The sequence below is a fragment of the Pongo abelii genome, chromosome 15 (assembly GCF_028885655.2).
Source record: "Pongo abelii isolate AG06213 chromosome 15, NHGRI_mPonAbe1-v2.0_pri, whole genome shotgun sequence".
Taxonomy (NCBI): Eukaryota; Metazoa; Chordata; class Mammalia; order Primates; family Hominidae; genus Pongo; species Pongo abelii.
In genome coordinates this window covers 18914399-18937841 of record NC_072000.2, presented here as the reverse complement: position 1 = coordinate 18937841, position 23443 = coordinate 18914399, and positions in this window count along the sequence as shown.

Sequence of the window (23443 nt, the reverse complement as noted above, 5' to 3'; positions counted from 1 at the left end):
AAAAGGGGAAAAGTGTCTCAAAACTGTGCACACACTACACCCAGGGTATTGTGGGCATCCCTGCTTCAGGCATAAGGAGCATGTCGGGCCCATGGAGGGCAGCTCCAAGCAGAAAGAAGGCATGAAAGGTGAGGTCGAGGTACCTCTGTGGTGTGGAAGGAAAAAAAAAACCGTGTGCCAGAGGTCCCCACCACGGGTGAAAGTGCTCCCAAGCGCCCATGTGCGGTGCCTAGAGGGAAACTGGGCAACCCTGCTTCATACTCAGAGTGTCTCAGGCCCACGTGGGGCAGCTCAAAGCGGAAGTAAGGCTTCAAAGGAGAAGTCGAGGTATCTGTGTAGTGTGGAAGGAAAAGAAAACGGCGCGGCTGAGGTCCCCCAGTGGGCAAAAGTGCCTCCCAACCACGAATGAGCGGGAACCCGGGGATCCTGGGCTTCACTGACTCACACCCACAAAGCACATCGGACCAAAGAGGGACAGCCCAGAGTGGCAGGAAGTCTTCAATGTGGAAGAAAAAAAAATGGCACACCAGATTTCCCTACCATGGTGAACATGCTCCCAACCATGCATGTGCGGAGCCCACGGGATATTGGGCGTCCCTGCTTCATGCCCACAGAGTGTCTCAGGCCCACGGGGGGCAGCTCTAACTGGCAATAACTCTAAAAATGGGAAGTTGAGGCACCTGTGTGATATGGAAAGACAAGAGGTTCCCCCGGAGTGCAATGGTGACTCACAACAGCGCATGCGCTGTTCCCAGGAAATCCTAGTCGTTTCTGGTTCATGACCACGGAGCATCTCGTGCCCATAGTGGGCAACCCAAAGCGGCAATAAGGATATAAAGGGGAGGTCGAGGCATCTGTGTGGTGTGGAAGGAAAAAAAATGGTGCAGCATAGGTCCCCCAATGTGAGAATCTGCTTCCCAACCATACATGCGTGGGGCCCTGGGGATCCTGGGCTTCCCTGGTTCATGCCCACAAATAATACCAGGCCAAAGGGGGGCAAACCAAAGCGGCAGGAAGCCTTGAATGGGGTGGTCGAGTCACTTGTGTGTTCTGGAAGGAAAAAAAAAACGACCAGGCAGATGTCTCCCCAAAGGCAAAAATACCTCTGATCCGCACATGCATAGACCCAGAGGATACAGGGCATCAATGTTTCACACTCACAGAGTGTCTTGGGCCCACGGGGAGCAGCCCAAAACTACAGGAAGACTTGAAAGAGGAGGTCGAGGCACCTTTGTGGTTTGAAAGGAAAAAATCACAGCACCGCAGAGGAACCCCCCAAGGGCGAAAGTGCCTCCCAACTGCACATGTGAGGGTCCCAGGGGATTCTAGGCATCCCTGGATCTTGTGTTTGGAGCATCTCGGGCCCACGGTGGGGATCTCAAAATCACAGGAATGCTTGAAGTGGGAGGTCGAGGCACCTGGTTGTTGTGGAAGGAAAATAAAATGGCGTGGCAGAGGTCCCCGCCAAAGACGAAAGTGCCTCCGAAACGTGCATGCCTGGGGCCCAGGGGATCTTACCCATCCCTGGTTCACACCCGTGGAACATTTCAAGCCCACGGGGAGCAGCTCAAATAGACAGGAAGGCTTGAATTTGGAAGTCGAGGTACCTGAGTGTTGTGGAAGGAAAAAAAAATGGCGTGGCATAGGTCCTCCCTAAAGGCGAAAATACCTCCTAACTGCACATGCACAGGGACCTGGGGATCCTGGGCATCTCTGTTTCCCACCCAAGGAGCATCCTGGGGACATGGGGGGAAGCCTAAAGCAGTAGGAATGCTTCAAATTAGACGTCGAGGCACCTTCTTGCTGTGGAAGAAAAAGAATGGCACAGCAGAGGTCCTACCCATGGGCAAAATAGCCCCCAACTGCGCATGCGCAGGGCCCAGGGCATCCTGGGCATCCCTGGTTCATGCATACAGAGCATCTTGGGTCCATGGGGTGAAGCTCAAAGCAGCAGGAATCCTTGAAAGGAAGCGGTCAAGGCAGTTGTGTGGTATAAAAGGAAAAAGAAAACGCAGCAGGAATGGTTCCTCCACGGGAGAAAGTGCCACCAAAGTGCTCATTCACGGGGCCCAGGGCATCCTGCGTGTCCCTCCTTCACGTTTACAGAGTGTCTCAGGTGCATGGTGGGCAGACCAAAGTGAAAGTAATGCTTGAAAGAGGAAGTCGTGGCACCTGTGTGGTATGGAAGGAAAAAAAAAGCAGCGTGGCAGAGGATCCCCTACAGGAGAAAGTGCCTCCTAACCGTGCATGCTCGGGGTCCAGGGGATACTAGTCTTCCCTGGTTCATGCCCATGCAACATCTCGAGCCCAAATAGGGCAGCCCAATGTGGCAGGGATGCTTGAAATGGGAGGTCGAGTCCGCTGTGTCTTATGGAAGGAAAAAAAGTGACGCAGCATAGGTCCCCATCAAAGGCGAAAGTGCCTCTCACCTGCACATGTGTGGGGCCCAGGGGATCCTGGGCATCCCTCGTTCATGCCTATAGAGCTTCTCGGGCTCATGTGGGGCAGCCCAAAGCGGCAGGAAGTCTTGAAATGAGAGATTGAGACACCTGTGTGGTGAGGAAGGAAAAAAAAATGGCGAAACAGAGGTCCGCCATGGGCGAAAGTGCCTCCCAACCCCGCATAGGTGGAGACCTGTAGATGCTGGACATCCCAGGTTTTCACCAACGGTTTGCCTCGGTCCACGGGGCCACCCCAAGGCGGCAGAAAGGCTTGAAAGGGGAGGTGAAGGCTCCAGTGTTGTGAAAGGGAAACAAAAACGGTGAGGAAGAGACCCCCCCACTGCACATACGCAGGGCCCCGGGAATTCTGGGCATTACTGATCTGTGCCCAAGGAGTGCCTTGGGCCCACGGGGTCCAGCCCAAGGAGGCAGGAAGCCTTGAAAATGGACGTGGAGGCACCTGTGTTGTGGAAGGAAAACACAAGGGGTGAGGCAGAGGTCCCCCCCAAGGGCGAAAGTGTTGCCCCACCACGCATGCACGGGTCCTAGGGGACCCAAGTCATCCCTGACTAGCACCCATTGGGGGGCTGGGGCCCAAGGGGTCAGCCCAAGGCGGCATGAATTCTTGAAATAGGAGGTGGAGTCACCTGTATTGTGGAAGGAAAACACAAATGGTGATTCAGAGGTCCCCGGCACAGGGTGAAAGATACTCCCCACCATGCATGAGTGGCCCAGAGCCCCTGGGTGTCCCTGTTTTGCACCGAGGGAAGCACCTTGGGACCATGGGAACCAGTCCAAGGCAGCAGGAAGGCTTGAAGGAGGAAGTGAAGTCATCTGTGTTGTGGAAGGGAAAAACAAACGGTAAGTCAGAGGTCCCACATCACAGGGGAAAGTGCTTCCCCACTGTGCATGTGCATGGCATAGTGCATCCTGGCCATCCTGGGTTCATGCTCAGGGAGTGTCTCATGCCCACATGTGGCAGCCCAAAGCGGCAGGAAGGCTTGAAAGGGGAGGTAGAGGTACCTGTGTGGTCTGGAAGGAAAAAAAAAAAAAAAAGCGCTGTAGAAGTCCCCCACACGGGAGAAACTGCCTCACAATCGCTAATGTGTAGGGTCAAAGGGATCCTTGGCATCCCTTGTTCACACCCACGGAATATCACCAAAGCGGCAGGAAGACTTGAAAGGGTAAGTCGAAGCACCTGTGTGGTGTGGAAGGGGACCTCCACATACACAATTTCAAGGTGACCACAGGGCATCTCATACCCACGGCGGGCAGCCCAAAGCAGCAGGAATGCTTGAAAGGGGAGGTCGAGGCACCTGTGTGGTGCAGAAGGAAAACAAAACAAAGTGGTGCGGCATAGGTCCCCCTACAGGCATAAGTGCTTCCCAACAGTGCATTCCTGGGGCCCAGAAGTTCCTGCACATCCCTGGTTCACGCCCCCGGAGTTTCTCCAGCCCACGGGCGACAGCCCAAAGAGTCAGGAAGCGTTGAAATGGTAGGTCAAGGCACATGTGTGGTGAGGAAGGAAAAAAAAAGTGGCACGGCAGATATCCCATCCGCCGGCAGAACTGGTTTCCAACCACACATGCGCGGGGTCCAGGGGTTACTGGGTGCCCCTGATTGATACCCACGGAGGGTCTCATCCCCACTGGGGGCAGCCCAAAGCGGCAGGAAGGCTTGAAATGGGAGGTCGAGGCACATGTGTGCTGAGAAAGGAAAAAAAAAATCCGCGCAGCACATGTACCCACAAGGGGGAAGTTACCTTCTAGCTATGCATGCGTAGGGCCCAGGGGATCGTTGTTGTCCCTGCTTCATACCCACGGAGCGTTTCATGACCACGGGGGGTAGCCCAAAGCTGCAGGAAGGCTTGAAAGGGGAGGTCGAAGCACCTGTGTGGTATGGCAGGAAAAAAAATAAAAAACGGTGCGGCCGAGTTCCCACCACAGGTGAAAGTGCCTCCCAACCGCACATGTGTGGGGCCCAGGGGATCCTGGGATTCCCTGCTTTGAACCCACGAACGATCTTGGGCCCAAGGGGGGCAGCCAAAGGCGGGAGGATTGATTGAAAGGGGAGGTGGAGGCCCCAGTGTGTTGTGGAAGGAGAAAAAAAAGGAGCCACAGAGGGTCCACCAACGGGCAAAAGTGCCTAACAATCGAGCATTCACTGCACCCAGGGCATTATGGGCATCCCTGATTCAGGCCAAAGGAGCGTCTCACGCCCACGGGGGACAGCCCCAAGTGCAGGAAGGCTTGAAAGGTAAGGTCCAGGCACCTGTGTGGTGTGTAAGGGGGGAAAAAAAAAAAAAACCGGCATGCCAGAGGTCCCCAACATGGGCAAAAGTGCTACCAACCATGCATGTGCAGGGCCCATGGGATCCTGGGCATCCCTGCTTCGTGCCTACAGAGTGTCTCAGTCCCACGGGGGGGGCAGCTCAAAGCGGCAGTGAGGCTTAAAAGGGAAGCCAAGGCACCTGTGTGGTATGGAAGGACAAAAAAGTCACAGCAGAGGTTCCCCCCCAGGCAAAAGTGACTCCCAACCGCACATGTGCGGGTCCCAGGGAACCCTGGGAATCCCTGTTTCATGGTCACAGAGCATCTTGGGCCTACAGGTGACAAGACAAAGCAGCAGGAAGGATTCAAAGGGGAGGTCGAGGCATCTGTGTGGTGTGGGAGGAAAATAATGGCGCGGCAGAGGTTCCCCAACGTGCAAAAGTGCCCCCAAACCCTGCATACGTGGGGCCCTGGGGATCATGGGTTTCACTGTTTCACACGCATGAAGCATCTCGGGCCCAAGGGGGGCAGCCCAAGGTGGCAGGAATGCTTGAAAGGGGAGGTCGAGGCCCCTGTGTATTGTGGAAGGAAAGAAAACGGGGCCACAGAGCTCTCCCAAATGGACGAAAGTGCCTCTCAACGGAGCATTCACTGCACTGAGAGTACTGTGGGCATCCCTGATTCAGGCCCAAGGAGCATCTTGGGCCCAGAGGGGACAGCCCGAAGTGGCAGGAAGTCTTGAAAAGTGAGGTCGAGGCACCTGTGTGGTGTGGAAGGAAAAACAATGGCATGCCAGGGGTCCCCAGCATGGGCAATTTTCCCCCAACTGCGCATGTGCTGGGTCCAGGGGATCCTGGACGTCCCTACTTCATGCCCACAGAGTGTATCAGCACATGGGGGCAGCTCAAAGCGGCAGTAAGCCTTCAAAGGAGAAATCGAGGCACCTGTGACTTATGGAAGGACAAAAAACAACGTTGTGGCAGAGGTTACCCCGAGGAGAAAGTGACTCCCAATCGCCCATGCATAGGTCCCAGAGAATCCAGGGCATCCCTGTTTCACACCCATGGAGTATCTCGTTCCCACAGGGGGCAAACCAAAGAGGCAAGAATGATTGAAAGATGAGGTCAAGGCATCTGTGTGATGTGAAAGAAAAAAAATGGTGCTTCAGAGATCCCCCAGTGGGTGAATCTGCCTCTGAACCACGCATGTGCAGGGCCTGGGGATCCTGGGCTTCCCTGCTTCATGCCCACAAAGCATATCGGGTCAAAGGGGGGCAGCCCAAAGTGGCAGGAAGGCTTGAATGGGGAGGTCGAGGCCGCAACGTACTGCTTATGCTCAGGGGTCTCAGGGTCCCTGGGGTCTGGAGTTCATGGCCCAGGGTGGCAAGGCCCCACGGGGAGAGTCCCAACGAGGCAGGAAGATCTGCAAAGGGAGTCCAAAACACCGGTGCATGCATAAACCACAGGGCGACACAGTGCAGAGGCGGGGACACAGGCCGCCACGTGCCGCAGATGCTTGGGGTCCCGAGGTTTCTGGGGTCCCTGCTTCTAGCCTGTCTGGAGCGTAGGCTACACAGGGAGGATCCCAACGTGGCAAGGAGGCCTGCAAGAAGAGGCCGAGGCACCAGTGCAAGCAAAAACCACACAGTGATTCAGTGCAGTTGGCGGGGACTCTGGCCGCATTGTGCCATGCATGCTTGTGGTCCTGGGATTTCTGGGGTCCTACTTCTAGCCCCTCTGATGGGTAGGACCCCTGGGGTGGGTCCCAACGCAGCAGGGAGGCCCGAAAGGGGAGGCCAAAGCACCAGTACAGCACAAACCACATAACTATTCAGGGCAGGGGACAGGGAATCTGGATGCAAAGTGCTGTGTATGCTCAGGGTTTCAGGGGTCCCTGTCGTCCAGAGTTCATGGCCCAGGGGCGGCTGATTCCAGTGGGAAGGGTCCCAATGCGGCAGGGAGAACTGCAAGGGGAGGCCAAGGCATCAGTGCAAGCACAAACCACATGGAGATTCAGTGCTGGGGACGGGGAATCTGGCCTCCCCGTGCTGCACAAGCTCGCTGTCTTGGGGTCCCTGTGGTCTCAGGTTCACATCCCAGGGGCGGCTGGGGCCCCCGGGGAGGGTCCTAAAGTTCCTGGGATACTTACAAGGGGAGGCTGAGGCACTGGTGAAAGAACAAAATACACAGCAATTCATTGCGGGTTTCAGGGACTCTCGCTGCAACCTGCTGCACATGCTCAGGTTGTCAGGTTTCCTGGGGTCTGGCATTCATGGCACAGTGGTGGCTGGGCCCCGCGGAAACGCTCAATGTCACAGAGAGGCCTGCAAGGGGTGGCCGAGGCACTGGTACAATCAGAAACCACAGGGTGATTCACTACAGGGGGCAGGGACCCTGGCCTTCCCGTCCTGCACATTCTCGGGGTCCTGCGGTTTCTGGGCTCCCAGCTTCTAGCCCTTCTGGCAGGTTGGCCCAGCGTGGAGGGTCCCAACATGGCAGGGAGGCCTGTAAGGGGAGGCTGATGCAACGGCGCAAGCACAAGCCACACAGCGATTCAATGCAGGGTTTGGGGACACTGGCCGCCACCTGCCACGCATGCTCGGGATCCCCAGGTTTCCGGGGTCCAGGATTCATGGGCTGGGGGAGCTGGGCCCCGCCGGCAGTTTCCCAATGAGGCAGAGAGGCCTGCAAGGGGACTCTGAGGCACCGATGAAAGCACAAACCACACAGCGATTCAGTGCAGGGGTCAGGGACTCTAGTATCCCCGTGCTGCACAGGCTTAGGGTCCTGGGGCTTCTGGAGTCCCTGCTTTTATACCCTCTGGCGGGTAGGCCCCGCAGAGAGGATCCTAACGAGTCAGGGAGGATCCTAACCCATCAGGGAGGACAAAAGGGGAGGCAAAGGCAGCTATGTAAGCACAAACCACACGATGATTCAGTGCATGGGTCGGGTACTATGACTGCAAAGTGCTGCGCATGCTCTAGTCCCTCTGATGGGTAGGCCCTGCGGGGAGTGTCCCAACGTGGCAGGAAGGCCTTCAAGGGGAGGCAGAGGCACTAGTGCAAGCACAAACCACATGGCAATTCTGTGCAGGGATCGGGGATTCTGGCACCGTGCCATGCATACTCGGAGTCCCGGGTTTTCTTGGGTCCCTGCTTATAGACCCTTTGGCTGGTAGGCCTTGCGGGGAGGGTCCCAATGGGGTAGGGAATCCTGCAAGCAGAAGACTAGGAACCGGTGCAAACACAAACCACACAATGATTCAATGCAGTGGTCGGGGTTCTGGCCACCCTGTGCCATGAATACTTGAGGTCCTGGGGTTTCTAGGTCCCCTGCTTCTAGCCCTTTTGGTGGGTAGGCACCGTGGAGCGGGTCCCATTGCAGCAGGGAGGACTGCAATGTGAGGCCGAGGCACCGGTGGAAGCACAAACCATACGGTGATTCTGTGCTGGGGTTGCGGACTCTGGCCCCAACATGCTGTGCATGCTCGGGGTCTCGGAGTCCCTGGGGTCTGGGGTTCGTGGCCCACGGTGGCTGTGCCAAGCAGGGAGGGTGCCAACAAGACAGGGAGCCCTGCAAGGGGATGCCGAGGCAAGAGGGAAGCACAAACCACATGGTGATTCAGTGCAGGTGGTGGGGACTCTGGCTATCCTGTCCCTCTCATGGTCAGGGTCCCAGGATATCTGGGGTCCCTGCTTCTAGCACCTCTGTCGGGTAGGCCCCATGGGGAGGGTCCCAACAGGACTGGGGGCCTGCAATGGGAGGCCGAGTTACCAGTGAATGCACAAATCTCAGCGATTCAGTGCAGGGGGTGATGATTCTGGCTGCCCCATGCTGCAGAACATGCTCAGGGTCGCAGAGTTTCTGGGGTCCATGCTTCTGCCCCCAGTGTTGGCTAGGCCCCACGGGGAGGGTCCCACGTGGCAGGGAGGCCTGCAAGGGGAGGCCAAGTCACCAGTGCAAGCACAAACCACATGGCAATTCACTGCAGTGGTCAGGGATTCTGACCGCCCCGTGCCATGCATGTTCATGCTCCCTTGGTTTTTGGGGTACCTGCTTTTACCCACTCTGGTGGGTAGACTCCACGGAGAGAGTCTCAATGCAGCAGGGAGGCCTGCAAGGTGAGGCTGCAGTACCTTTGCAAGCACAAATCACATGGCGATTCAGTACATTGGTCAGGGACTCTGGCCACAAGGTGCTCTGCATGCTCAGGGTCTTGGGGTCCCTGGGGTATGCGCTTCATGCAGCAGGGGAAGGTGGTCACTGCGGGGAGGGTCCCAACGTGGCAGGGAGACCTGCAAGTGGAGGCGGAGGCAATGGTGCAAGCACAAACCACACGGGAATTCAGTGAAGGAAGCGGGGACTCTGGCCACCCCTGCCACGCATGATCAGGGTCCCTGGGTTTTTGGGGTCCCTCCTTCTAGACCCTTTGGCAGGTAGGCATGGCGATAAGGCTCCCAAAGTGTCAGCAAGGCCTGCAAGTGGAGGCTGAGGCAATGGTGCAAGCACAAACCACACAGCAATGCAGTGCAGGGTGCGGGGAGTCTGACCGACCCTTGCCACTCATGCTCAGGGTCCCTTGTTTCTGGGGTCCCTGCTTCTAGCCCCTCCGGTGGGTAGGCCCTGCGGGGAGGGTCCCAGTGCAGCAGGGAGGCCAGCAAAGGGAGGCCTCCCGAGCATACTCAGGATCACGTGGTTTCTCAGGTCCCTGCTTCTAGCCCTTCAGGCAGATAGGCCCCACGGCGAGGGTCCAAACATGGCAGGGATCCCTACAAGGGGAGACTGAGGCACTGGTGCAAGCACAAACCAGATGGCAATTCAGTGCATTCGATGGGGACTCTGGCTGCCATATGCCATGAATGCTCAGGATCCGGTGGTATCTGGAGTCCCTTCTTCTAGACCCACTTGCTGGTAGGCCATGCTAGGAGGGTCCCAACGCAGCAGGGAGGCCTGCAAGTGGAGGCTGAGGCAACGGTGAAAACACAAATCACATGGCAATTCAGTGGAGGGGGCGGGGACTCTGGCTGCAAAGTACTGTGCATGTTCAGGGTCTCAGGGTAACTGTGGTCCAGGCTTCATGGCCCAAGGGTGGCTGGGTCCCACAGGGAGTGTCCCAATGCAGCAGGGATGCCTGAAATCGGAGGCCAAGGCACTGGTGCAAGCACAAACCACATAGTGATTCAGTGAAGCGGGCTGGGACTCTGGCCTCACTGAGCCGCACTTGCTGAGGGTCCTGGGGTTTCTGGGGTCCCTGCTTCTAATCCCTCTGTCGGGTAGGCCATGCCCGGAGGGTCCAAAAGCTGCAATGAGGCCTGCAAGAGGAGGCCGAGTCACCGGTGCAAGCACAAACCACACGGCCATTCAGTGCAGTGTTTGGGGAATCTGGCCACAACATGCTGCGCATGCTCAGGGTCTTGGCATACCTGGGGTATGTGGTTCGTAGCCCAGGGGTGGCTGGGCCATGCAGTGAGAGTCCCAACACGGCAGGGAGGCCTGCAAGGGGAGGCCAAGGCACCAGTGCAAGCACAAACCACACGGTGATTCAGTGCACTGGGCGAGGACTCTGGCCACCACAAGCGACACATACTCAAGGTCCTGCGGTTTCTGTGGTCCCTGCTTCTAGCCCCTCTGTCGGGTAGGCCACGCTGGGAAGGTCGCTACAGGGCAGGGAGGCCTGCAAGACAGGGCTGTGGCAATGGTGCAAGCACACAACACATGACGATTCAGTGCAGGGGTCGGGGACTCTGACCACAACGTGCTGCACATGCTCGGGGTCTTGCAGTCCCTGGGTTCCAAGTTCACTGAACAGGACTGGCTCTGCCCTTCTAGGAGGGGGGCAACGTGGCAGGAAGGCCTGCAAGGGGAGGCCGAGGCACAGTTGCAAGCACAAACTACAGGGCGATTCAGTGCAGGGGTCGGGGACTCCAGCCTCAACGTGCTGCATATGCTCAGGGTCTCAGGTACCTGGGGTATGGGGTTCATAGCTGGGCCCCACGGGGAGGGTCCAAACGAGGTAGGGAGGCCTGCAATGGGAGGCAAAAGCACCGATTCAAGCACAAACCACACGACAATTCATTGCAGGGGGTGGAGATTCTGGCCGCCCAGCACCGCGCATGCTCTGGGTCCTGGGGTTTCTGGGGTCTCTGATTCTAGCACCTGTAGTGGGTAGACCGTGCGGGGAGGTTCCCAACGTGGCAGTGAACTCTGCAAGTGGAGGCTGATGCACTGGTACAAGCACAAACCACACGGCAATTCAGTGCAGGGGTCACAGAAAATGGCCACACCTTGCTGCACATATTCAGTCTCCCGGGGTTTCCGGGGTCCCTGCTTTAAGAACCTCTGGTGGGTAGGCCCCGCGGGGAGGGTACCAACTCGGCAGGGAAGCCTGCAAGGGGTGGCTGAGGCTCCAGTGCAAGGACAAAATATATGGCGATTCAGTGCAGGTGTCGGGGACTCTGGCCACAAGGTGCTGTGCATGCTAGGTGTCTCAGGGTCTCTGGGGTCCAGGATTCGTGGATCAGAATCAGCTGGGCCCAGTAGGGAGGGTTCCAACGTTGCACAGAGGCGTGCATGGGGAGGCCGAGGTACCAGTGCAAGCACAAACCACACGGTGATTCAGTGCTGGGGGTGGGAATTCTGGCATAACTGTGCCGCGCATGCTTGGGATCCTGAGGTTCTGGGGTCCCTGTTTATAGTCCCGGTGGCAGGCAGGCCTAGCGGGGATGATCCCAATGGACCAGGGAGGCCTGCAACGAGAGGCCGAGGCACCAGTGCAAGCACAAACCACATGGTAATTCAGTGCATGGGGCGGGGAATCTGGCCTCCCCGTGCTGCACAAGCTCAGGGTGCTGGGGTCCCTGGGGTCTCAGGTTCGTGGCCTAGGGGCAGCTGGGGCCTGTGGTGAGGGTCCCAACGAGGCAGAGAGGCCTGCCAGGGGAGGCCGAAACACTGCTGAAAGCACAAAACACAAGGCAATTCAGTGCAGGGCTCAGGTACTCTGGCCACAATGTGCTGTGCATGTTTGGGGTCTCAGGGTAACTGGGGCCCAGGTTCGCAGCCCACAGCAAGCTGGGTCCTGTGGGGAGGGTCTCAACTGGGCAGGGAGGCCTGCAAGTGGAGTCCAAGGCACCGGTGGAAACACAAGTCTCAAGGCAATTCACTGCAGGGGGCGGGGATTCTGGCCTCCCCATGCCACAAATTCTGGGGGTCCCATGGTTTCTCGGGTCCCTGCTTCTAACCCTTCTGGTGGGTTGGCCCAGTGTGGAGGGCCCCAACACGGCAAGGAGACCTGCAAGTGGAGGCCAAGACACCAGTGCAAGAACAAACACATGGCAATTCAGTGCAGGGGTCAGGGACACTGGCCGCCCCATGCCACACATGCTCAGCATCCGCAGCGTCCATGGGCTCTGGGGTTCATGGGCCATGGGTGGCTGGGCCCCGCGGGGAGGGTCCCAAAGCGGCAAGGAGGTCTGCAAGGGGAGGCCAAAGCACCATTGCAAACACAAACCACACAGCGTTTCAGTGAAGGGCTCAGGGAATCTGGCCGCAAATGTGCTGCACGTGCTCGGGGTGTTGGGGTCTCTGGGTTCTGGGGTTCACAGCTGAGGGGCGCTAGGCCCCGCGGTGAGGGTCCCAACACGGCAGGAAGTCAGGCAAGTTGAGGCCGAGGCACCGGTGCAAGCACAAATCACACGGCGAATCAGTGCATGGGCTGGGGACACATGCCGCACCATGCCGCCCATATTCAGGGTCCCAGGGTTACTGGAGTCCCTGCTTCTAGCCGCTCTGGAGGGTAGGCCCTGTGGGGTGGGTCCCAACGTGGCAGGGAGGCCTGCAAGTAAAGGCCGAGGCACCTTTCCAAGCACAAACCACATGGCGATTCAGTGCAGTGGTCGGGGACTCTGGCCTACCTGTGCTGCATATGCTCGGGTTCCCGGGGTCCCTGTGATCTGGGGTTCATGGCCCAAGGGTGGCTGGGCCCTGCAGGGAAGGTCCCAAAGCTACAGGGAGGCCTGCAAAGTGTGGCCATGGCAGTTGTGCAATCTCAAACCACACGACGATTGAGTGAGGGGACGGGACACTGGCCGCACCGTCACACACATTCTCAGTGTCCCCGGGGTTCTGGGGTACCTGCTTCAAGCCCCTCTGGCAGGTAGTCACCACGGGAAGGATTCCAATGCGACAGGGATTCCTGCAATTTGAGACCAAGTCACCAGTGCAAGCATAAACCACAGGGCAATTCAATGCAGGAGACGGGGACTCTGGTCGCCTGTGCCATGCATGCTTGGTGTCATGGACTTTCTGAGGTCCCTTCTTCTAGCCCGTCTGGTGAGTAAGCCCCACATGTAGGGTCCCAAAGTGGCAGGAATGCCTGCAATGGGAGGACAAGTCACCGGTGCAATCACAAACCACATGGCCATTCCGTGCATGGGACAGGGACTTGGCTGCCCATGCCACACATGCTTGGGTTGAAGGGGTTTCTGAGGTCCCTTCTTCTATCCCCTCTGGCAGGTAGGCCCTGTGGGGAGGGTCCCAACCCGGAAGGGAGGCCTGCATGGGGAGATCTAGGGACTGGTGCAAGCACAAACCACAGGGCAATTCAGTGAAGGGGACAGGGAAACTGGCCTCACCATGCCATGCATGCTCAGGGTCCTGGAGTTTCTGGGTTCCCTGCTTTTATCCCCTCTGGTAGGTAGGCCGCGAAGGGAGGTTCCCAACGCGGTAGGAAGGCCTGCAAGAGGGGGGCAAGGCTGCAGGGCAAGCACAAACCACATGGCGATTCAGTGCACAGGACGGGGATTCTAGCCGCACAGTGCTGTGAATGCTAGGCATCCTGGGGTCCCTTGGGACCTGGGTTCGCGGCCTAGGGGCGTCTGGGTCCCACGGGGAGTGTCCCAACATGTCAGGGAGACCTGCAAGTCTACACTGAGGCACCACTGTGAGCACAAATCATGCGGTGATTCAGTGCAGTGGACGGGGACTCTGGACCCCTGTGCCGCACATGCTTGGGGTCACTGAGTTTCTGGGGTCCCTTCTTGTAGCCCCTCTGGCGGGAAGACCCTGCAGAGAGGGTCCCAACGCGGCAGGGAGACCTGCAAGGGGAGGCCGAGGCAATGGTGCAAGCACAAACCACACGAAGTTTCAGTGCAGGGGACAAGGATTCTGGCTGATGCATGCTGAGCATGATTGGGGTCCTGGGGTCCTTCGGGACCGGGGTTAGCAGCCTAGGGGCGGATGGCCTTCGTGGGGAGGGTCTCAACGCGGCAGAGAGGCCTGCAAGTGGAGGCTGAGGCACTGGTGCATGCTCAAACCACACAGAAGTACAGTGCAGGGAACGGGGACTCTGTCTGCCACTTGCTGTGCATGCTCATGGTCCTGGGGTTTCTGGAGTACCTGCTTTTAGCCCCTCTGGTGGGTAGTCCCCTCAGGCAGGGTCCCAACGCCTCAGGGAGGCCTGCAAATGGAGGCCAAGGCACTGCTACAAGCACAACCCACACGGCTTTTCAGTGCAGGGTTTGAGGACTCTGGCCGACACGTGCTGCACATGCATGGGATCCCGGGGTTCCTCAGATCCAGGGTTCATGGCCCAGGGGTGGCTGGGTCCTGTGGGGAGGGTCCCACAATGGCAGAGAGGACTGCAATGGGAGACTGAGGCACTGGTGCAATCACAAAACACGGAAATTCGGCGCAGGGGACAGGGACTCTGGTCACCCTGTGCTGTGCATGCTTGGGGTCCTGGTGTGCCTGTGGAACGGTGTTCACGGCCAAGGGGGGGATGGGCCATGCTGGGAGGGTCCCAGCACGGCAGGGAGGCATGCAAGGGGAGACTGAGGAACCGGTGTAATCACAAACCACATGGCAATTCATTTCAGGTAATGGGGACTTTTGCCGCCTCATGTCATGCATACTTGGGGTACTGGGGTTTTTGGGGCCCCTGCTTCTAGCACCTCTGTCCTGTAGGCCCCGCGGGAAGGGTCCCAACGTGGCAGGGAGGCCTGTAAGGGGAAGCCAAGGCACTGGTGCAAGCAGAAACCACATGGCGATTCAGTGCAGGAGATGGTGACCCTGGCCGCCCCGTGCTGTGCATGCTCAGGGTCCCACGGTCACAGGGGACCGGAGTTCATGGACTAGGGACCGATGAGCCCCGCGGGGAAGGCCCCACAGCGGCTGGGAGGCCTGCAAAGGGAGGTCAAGGCACTGGAACAAGCACAAACCACATGGAAATTTAGTGCGGAGGTTGGGGACTCTGGTCGCCTCATGCACATGCTCGGGGTCCTGGGGTCCCTAGGGTCTGGGGTTCGCAGCCCAGAAGCAGCTGGGCACCACGGGGAGGGCCTCAATGCAGAAGGGACGCCTGCAAGGGAGGCCGAGATATCCGTGCAAGCACAAAATCACGGCGATTCAGTGCAGGGTACGTGCACTCTGGCCACCCTGGGCCACGCATGCTCCAGGTCACAGGGTTTCTGAGGTCCTTGTTTCTAGCCCCTGTGGTGGGTAGGCCCCGCTTGAAGATCCGAATGCTGCAAGGAGGCCTGCAAGTGGAGGCAGAGGCACCAGTGCAAGCACAAATCATGGTAATTCAGTGCAGTGGACAGAGACACTGGCCGCCCTCTGCTGCACATGCTCGGGATCCAGGGGTCCCTGGCGATGGGGATTCACAGCCCAGAGTTGGCTGAGCCCCATGGGGAGGGTCCCAGCGTGGCAGGAAGGCCTGCCAGGGCAGGCCTAGGCACCGGTGCAAACACAAACAACACACCAATTTAGTACAGGGGACGGGATTCTGGCCGCACTGTGCCGCACTTGCTTGGGGTCATGGAGTTTCTGGGGCCCCTGTTTCTAGCCCCTGTTGCCAGTAGGCCCCGCGGGGAGGCTCCCAACGCGGCAGGGAGGTCTGCAAGGGGAGGCTGAGGCACCGGTGCAAGCACAAAGAACACATCAATTCAGTTCGTGGGTGAGGGACTCTGGCGTATCCATGCTGCACATGTTCAGGGTCCTGGGATCCCTGAGATCTGGGGTTCAAGGCCCTTGGGCGGCTAGGCACTGCGGGGATGGTCCCAACATGGCAGGGAGGCCTTCAAATGGAGGCAGAGACACTGGTGCAAGTAAAAACCACATGGAGATTCAGTGCAGGGAACGGGGAAACTGGCCGCCCCGTACTGCACATGCTAAGGGTCACTTCGTTTTTGGATTCCCTGTTTCTACTCTGTCTAGCTCTAAGGCCCCGCGGTGAGGGCCCAAACGCGTCAGGGAGGCCAAAAAGGGAGGCCGAGGCCCCAATGCAAGCAGAAACTACACAGTGATTCTGAGCAGGGGTCGGGGATGCTGGCTGCCCCATACCACCCATGATCTGTGTCACAGGGTTGCTGGGGTCCCTGATTCTTGCCCCTCTGGTGGATAGGCCCTGCTGGGAGGGCCCCACGTGGCAGGTGACATGCAAGGGGAGGCCGAGGCACCGGTGCAAGCACAAACCACATGGTGTTTCAGTGCAGGGGACAGGGACACTGGCCACCCCATGCCATTCCTGCTCAGGGTCACAGGGTTTCTGGAGAGCCTGCTACTCGTCCTTCAGGTGGGTAGGCCCCAGGGGGAGCGTCCCAATGTGGCAGGGAGGCCTGCAAGGGGAGGCCAAGGCACCGGTGCAAGCAGAAACCACACAGCAATCCAGTGCAGGTGTTGGGGCTCTGACTGCACCATGTCGCAAATGTTCGGGGTTAAGGGGATTTTAAGGTCCCTGTTCCTAGACACTTTGGGGGTTAGTCCCCGCTGTGAGGGTCCCAAAGCGGCAGGGAGGCCTGCAATGGGAGGCCGAGGCTCCAGTGCAAGCACAAACCATATGATGATTCAGTGCAACGGACAGGGCCACTGGCCACACCGTGCCAAGCATGGTCATGGTCATGGGGTGTCTGGCGTCCCTGCTTCTAAGCCCTCTGTCCGGCAGGCCCTGCAGGGAAGGTTCCAACGTGGCTGGGAGGCCTGCAAGGGGAGGCTGAGGCACCAGTGTAAGTACAAACCACAAGGCGATTCAGTGCAGGTGACGAGGACTCTGACTGACCCGTGCTGCACATGCTCCTGTTCCTGGTGTCCCTGGGGAGCGAGATTCGCAGACCAGGTGTGGCTGGGCCCTACGGGAAGGGTCCCAACGCGGCAGGGAGGCCTGCAATTGGAAGCCGAGGCACCTGTGCAAGCACAAAGCATACGGTGATTCAGTGCAGTAGACGGGATACTGGCCACACCGTGCTGTGCATGCTTGGGGTCCTGGGGTCCCTGGAGTCTAGGTTATCAGTGCAGGCATGGCTGGGATCCACTAGGAGGGTCCCAACATGGCAGGGATGCCTGCAATGGGAGGCAGGGGCACCGGTACAAGAACAAACCACACAACGATTCAGTGCAGGAGATGGGATTCTGGCTGCAACATGCCGTGCATGCTCAGGGTGCCAGGGTTTCTGGGGTCCCTGCTTCTAGCCCCTCTTGCAGGTAGGCCCCAAGGGGAGGGTCCCAACGCCTCAGGGAGGTATGCAAGCAGAGGCCAACGCACCAGTGCAAGCACAAAGCACACAGCGATTTATTGCAGGGGTTGGGGATTCTGGCCGCCCCATGCCACGAATGCTCAGGGTCTTGGGGTTTCTAGGGTACTGCTTCTAGCCCGACTATCAGGCAGGCCCTGCGGGGATGGCCTCAACACAGCAGGTAAGCCTGCAAGGGGAGGCTGAGGCACTAGTGCATGAACAAACCACACAGCAACTCAGTGCCTGGGTAGGGGCTCTGGCCTCTCCATGCTGCACATGGTTGGGAACCCGGGGTCCCAGGGGTCCGGGTTTCATGGCCCAGGGGCAGCTGGGCCCCATGGGGGTGGTCCCAATGTGATGGAGAGGCCTGCATGGAGAAGCCGTGTCACCAGTGCAAGCACAAACCACACGGCAATTCAATGCAGGGGACAAGACTCTGGCCACCCCATGCCATGCATGCTCAGAGTGCCAGGTTTTCTGGGATCCCTTCTTCTAGCCCCTCTGGCAGATAGGCCCCAAGGGGTGGGTCCCAATGCAACATTGAGGCCTTCAAGGGGAGGCCAAGTTACTAGTGCAAGCACAAACCACACAGTGACTCATTGCAGGGGTCGGGGACTCTGGCCGACCTGTTCGCACATGATCAGCATCCTGGGGTCCCTGGGGGCTGGGGATCATGGCCTAGGGGTGGCTTGGACCTGCGAGGAGGGGCCAAACGTGGCAAGGAGTCCTGCAAGTGGAGGTCGATTTAACGGGCCAAGCAGAAACCAAATGGTGATTCAGTGCAGCAGACGGGAAATCTGACCTCTCTATACCACGCATACTCGGGGTCTTGTGGTTTCTGGGGTCGCTATTTCTAGACCCTCTGGCAGTTAGGCCCGGCGGGGAGGGTTCCAGCGTGGCAGGGAGGCCTGCAAGGTGGGTGGAAGCACCTGTGTGAGGACAAATCGCACAGCAATTCAGTGCAGGGCTTGGGGACTCTGGCCAACCCGAGCAGCAAATGGTCGGGATCCCAGGTTCCCTGGAGTCCAGGGCTCGTGGCCCAGGGGTGGCTGGGACCCACGGGGAGGGTCTGAATGCAGCAGGGAGGGAGGCCTGCATGTGGAGGCCAAGGCACCAGAGCAAGCACAAACCACACGGTGATTCAGTGCAGGGGACAGGGACTCTTGCAGACCCGTGCCATGCATGCTCGGGGTCACGGGGTTTCTGGGGTCCCTGTTTCTAGCCTCTCTGGTGGTGAGGCCCTGTGGAGAGTTTCCCAGCGTGGCTGGGAGGCCTGCAAGTGGAGGCCGAGGCACCGGTGCAAGCACAAACCACATGGCGATTCTGTGAATTGATCAGGAACTCTGGCCGCCCCGTGCCTCACATGCTCAGGGTCGTGGGGTATTTGGGGTCCCTACTTCTAGACCCTCTGATGGGTAAACCCTGCAGGGAGGATCCCAATGCGGCGGGGAGGCTTTTAAGGGGAGGCTGAGCACTGGTGCAAGCACATACCACATGGAAATTCTGTGCAGGGGACGGGTACCCTTACCTCTCCATGCCACGCATGCTCCAGGTCATGGGGTTTCTGGGGTCCCTGTTTCTAGACCCTCTGGTGACTAAGCCCCGCAGGGAGGGTCCCAATGCGGCAACTAGGCCTGCCAGGGAGGCTGAGGCACCAGTGCAAGCACAAACCACAAGGTGATTCAATGCAGGGACAGAGACCCTGGCCGTCCTCTTCTGTGCATGCTCGTGGTCTTGGGGTTTCTGGGATCCCTGCTTCTAGTCTATCTGATGGGTAGGCCCTGCAGGGAGCGTTCCAAAGAGGCAGGGAGGCCTGCAAGGAGAGGCCAGGGCACCAGTGCAAACACAAACAACACAGAGATTCAGTGCAGGGGTCGGGGACTCTGCCCGCCCTGTGCTGTGCATGCTTGGGGTCCTGGGGTCCATAGGAACTGGGGTGCGCAGCCCAGGGGTGACTGGGACCTGCCAGGAGGGTCCCATCGTGGCAGGGAGGCCTGCGAGGGGAGGACAAGACACCAGTGCAAGTAGAAATCACACGGCGATTCAGTGCAGGAGATGGGACTCTGGCCGCCCTATGCCATGCATACTCGGGGTCTCAGGGTTCCTGGGGTCCCCGGTTCTCACCCCTCTGGCAGGTAAGCACCAAGGGGAGGGTCCCAATGCGTCAGGGAGACCTGTAAGGTGAGGCTGAGGCAACAGTGTAAGCACAAACCACACGGTGATTCATTGCATGGTTCGGGGACTCTGGCCGACCTGTGCTATGCATGTTCAGGGTGTTGGGGTCCGTGGAGTCCGGGGTTGGCAGCCCAGGGGCGGCTGGGCCCCACGGGGAGGGTCCCAAAGTGGCACGGAGGCCTGCAAGTGGAGGCCATGACACCAGTGCGAGCAAAAACCACACGGAGATTCAGTGCAGGGGACGGGGACTTTGGCCGCCCCATGCCAGGCATGCTCAAGGTCACGGGGTTACTGGGGTCCCTGTTTCTAGCCCTTCTGGTGGTGTGGCCCCACGGGAGGGTCCCAACATCGTAGGGAGGCCTGCAAGGGGAGTTCGAGACATCAGTGCAAGCATAAACCACATGGCAATTCAGTGCAGGAGACGGGGACTCTGTCCACCACGTGCCATGCATACTCGTAGTCAAGGGCTTCCTGGGGACCAGAGTTCATGGCCCAGGGGTGGAAGGGCCCAGCGGACAGTGTCACAACGTGGCAGGGATGCCTGCAAGGGGAGGTCATGGCACTGTTGCTAGCACAAACCACTCGATGATTCAGTGCAGGAGATGGGGACTTTGTCTGCCCTATGCTGCACATTCTTGGGGTCACGAGGTTTTTGAGGTCCTTTTTCTATCCTTTCTGGCGGTTATGCACTGCAGGGAATGTCCCAACGTTTCAGGGAAGCCTGCAAGTGGAGGCCAAGGAAGCAGTGCAAGCACAAACCACACAGCAATTCAGTGCAGCAGATGAGGACTCTGGCCGCCCCCCGCCACGAATGCTTGGGTCCGTGGGTTTCTGGGATACCTGCTTCTAGCCCCTCTGGTGGGTAGGCCTTGCGGGAATGGTCCCAACATGGCAGGGAGGCCTGCAAGTGGAGGTCGAGGCACCGGTGCAAGCACAAACCACACAGCGATTCAGTGCAAGGGATGCAGACTCTGTCCGGCACGTGCTGCACATGCTCGGGATCAAGGGGTTTTTGAGGTCCTTTTTCTATCCCCTCTGGCGGTTACGCACCACAGGGAATGTTCGAAAGCATCAGGGAGGCCTGCAAGTGGAGGGAGAGGCACCAGCGCAAGCACAAACCACAGGGCGATTCAGCGCAGCTAATGGGGACTCTGGCTGCCCTGTGCCGTGAATTATCGGGGTCCCTGGGTTTCTGGGGTACCTACTTCTAGCCCTTCTGGTGGGTAGGCCCTACAGGAAGGGTTCTAATGTGGAAAGGAGGCCTGCAAGAGGAGGCCAAGGCAACTGTGCAAGCACAAACCACATGGCTATTCAGTGCAGGAGACCTGACTCCGGCAACTCCGTGCCACGGATGCTTGGGGTCCCGGGTTTTCTGGGTACCTGCTTCTAGCCTCTCTGGTGGATAGGCCCCAAGGGGAGGGTCCCAAAGTGGCAGGGAGGCCTGCAAGTGGAGGCCGAGGCACTGTTGCAAGCCCAAACCGCAGGGCGATTTGATGCAGAGGTTGGGGTCTCTGGCCGAACCATGCTGCACTTACTCCCCATCCTGGGGACCCTGTGGTTCCTGTGGTTCCTGGCCCAGGAGTGGCTGGGCCCCATGGGCAGTTTCCCAACCTGGCATGGAGGTCTGCAATGGGAGGCCAAAGCACAGGTGCAAGCACAAACAACACAGCAATTCATCGCAGGTGACGGGGATTATGGCTACACCGTGCCAGGCATGCTCGGGGCCACAGGGTTTCTGGGACCCCTTTATGTAGACCCGCTGGCTGGTAGGCCCCGCAGTTAGGGTCCCAACGCAGCAGGGAGGCCTGCTAAGGGAGGCCACGGCACCAGTGCAAGCACAAACCAGACGGCGATTAATGGCAGGGGTCGGGGACTCTCGCTGATTCGTGCTGCACTTGGTCAGGGTTCTGGGATCCCTGAGGTCCAGGGTTCATGACCCAGGTGTGGCTGGACCCCACAGGGAGGGTCCTATCACGAAGGGAGACCTAAAAAGGGAGGCCTTGGTATCGGTGCAAGCACAAACCACATGACGAAACAGTGCAACGGCCGGAGACTCTGGCCGCACCGTGACGTGAATGCTCGGGGTTGTAGGGTTTCTGGGTTCCCAGCTTCTAGCCCTTCTTGCAGGTAGGCCACTCGGGAAGGGTCTCAATGCGGCAGGGAGGCCTGTAAGGGGAGGCTGAGGCAGCAGAGCAAGCAGAAACCACACTGATTCAGTGCAGGGACTTGGACTCTGGCTGCCCTGTGCCGTGTATGTTTGGGGTCAAGGAGTTTCTGGGGTCCCTGTTTTCATCCCCTCTGTCAGTTAGACCCCACGGGGAGGGTACCAACGTTGCAGGGAGGCCTGCCAGGGGAGGCAGAGGCAAAGGCGCAAGCACAAACCACACGACCATTCAATGCAGGGGTGGGGAATGTGGCCGCCCCGTGCTGTGTATGTTCGGAGTGCTGGGGTCCCTGGGGTCCATGTTTCATGGCCCAGTGGTGGCTGGGCCCCTCAGGGAAGGATCCAATATGGCAGTGAGGCCTGCAAATGGTGGCCGAGGCACCAGTGCAGGTACAAAACACATGGCGATTCAGTGCAGGGGATGGGGACTCTGTTTACCCTGTTCTGTGCATGCTTGGGGGCCCGGGGTCACTGGGGAATGGGGTTGGCAGCCCAGGGGTGGATGGGCCCCGCGAGCAGGGTCTCAATGCGGCAGGGATGCCTGCAAGTGGAGGCCAAGGCAGTGTTGCAAACAAGTCACACGGCAATTCAGTGCAGAGGACGGGGACTCTGTATGTCCCTTCCCACATATGTTCGGGGTCACGGGGTTTTCAAGGTCCTTTTTTTATCCCCTCTGGTGGTTACACCCCACAGGGAAGATCCCAATGCGTCAGGGAGGCCTGCAAGGGGAGACCAATGCACTGGTGCAAGCACAAAACACACAGTGTTTCAATGCAGGGGAAGGAGACCCTGGCTACCCATGCTGCGCATGTTAGGGGTCCCGGGGTTTCTGGAGTCCCTGCTTCTAGCCCCTCTGGCAGGTGGGCCCCAAGGTGAGGCAGCGAGGCCTGCAAGGAGAATTCGAGGCACCCGTGCAAGCACAAACCACACAGTGATACATTACAGGGGTCGGGTACTCTGGCGTACTAGTGCTGTGCATGGTTGGGGTCAGGGGCTCACTGGGGTCTGTGGTTCACATTTCAGGGGCGGCTGGGCCCACTGGGAGGGTCCCAACACGGCCGGGAGGCCGGCAAGGGGAGACCAAGTTGCCGGTGCAAGCACAAACCACACAGTGATTTATTGCACAGGATAGGACACTTGCCGCCGCATGCCACTTATGCTGGCAATCGCTTGGTTTCTGGTGTGCCTGCTTCTAGCCTCTCAGGTGGGTAGGCCCCAAAGGGGCAGTCACAACGCAGGAGGCAGTCCTGCAAGGGGAGGCCGAGGCATTTGTGCAAGCACAAACAACACAGCAATTCACTGCAGTGTTCGGAGACTCTGGCCACCCCGTGCTGTGCATGCTTAGGGTCCTGGGGTCTCTGGGGTCCGGGATTCACAGCCCAGGGTAGGCTAGGCCTCGCGGGGAGGGTCCCAATATGGCAGGGCGCCCTGCAATGGGAGGCTGAGGCACCGGTGCAAGCAAAAAGCACACGGTGATTCAGTGCGGGGACGGGGACTCTGGCCACCCCGTGCCACTCATGCTCTGGATTCTGGGGTCCCTGAGGACCGGGGTTGGCATTACAGGTGTGACTGGGTCCCGCTTGGAGAGTCCCAACGGTGCAGGGAGGTCTGCAAGTGGAGGCCAAGACACCATTCCAAGCACAAAACACACGGTGATTCGGTGCAGGAGAAGGGACGCTGGCCGCACCCTGACGCTCATCTTAGGGGCCTCGGGGTTTCTAGGTCCCTTATTCTAGCCCCTCTGGGGGTTAGACTCCTCGAGCAGGGTCACAATATGGCAGGGAGGTCTGCAAGTGGAGGCTGTGGCAACGCTGTAAGCACAAACAACACAGCGATTCATTGCAGGGGTCGGGGAGTCTGGCCAAACCTTGCTGTGCATGGTCTGGGT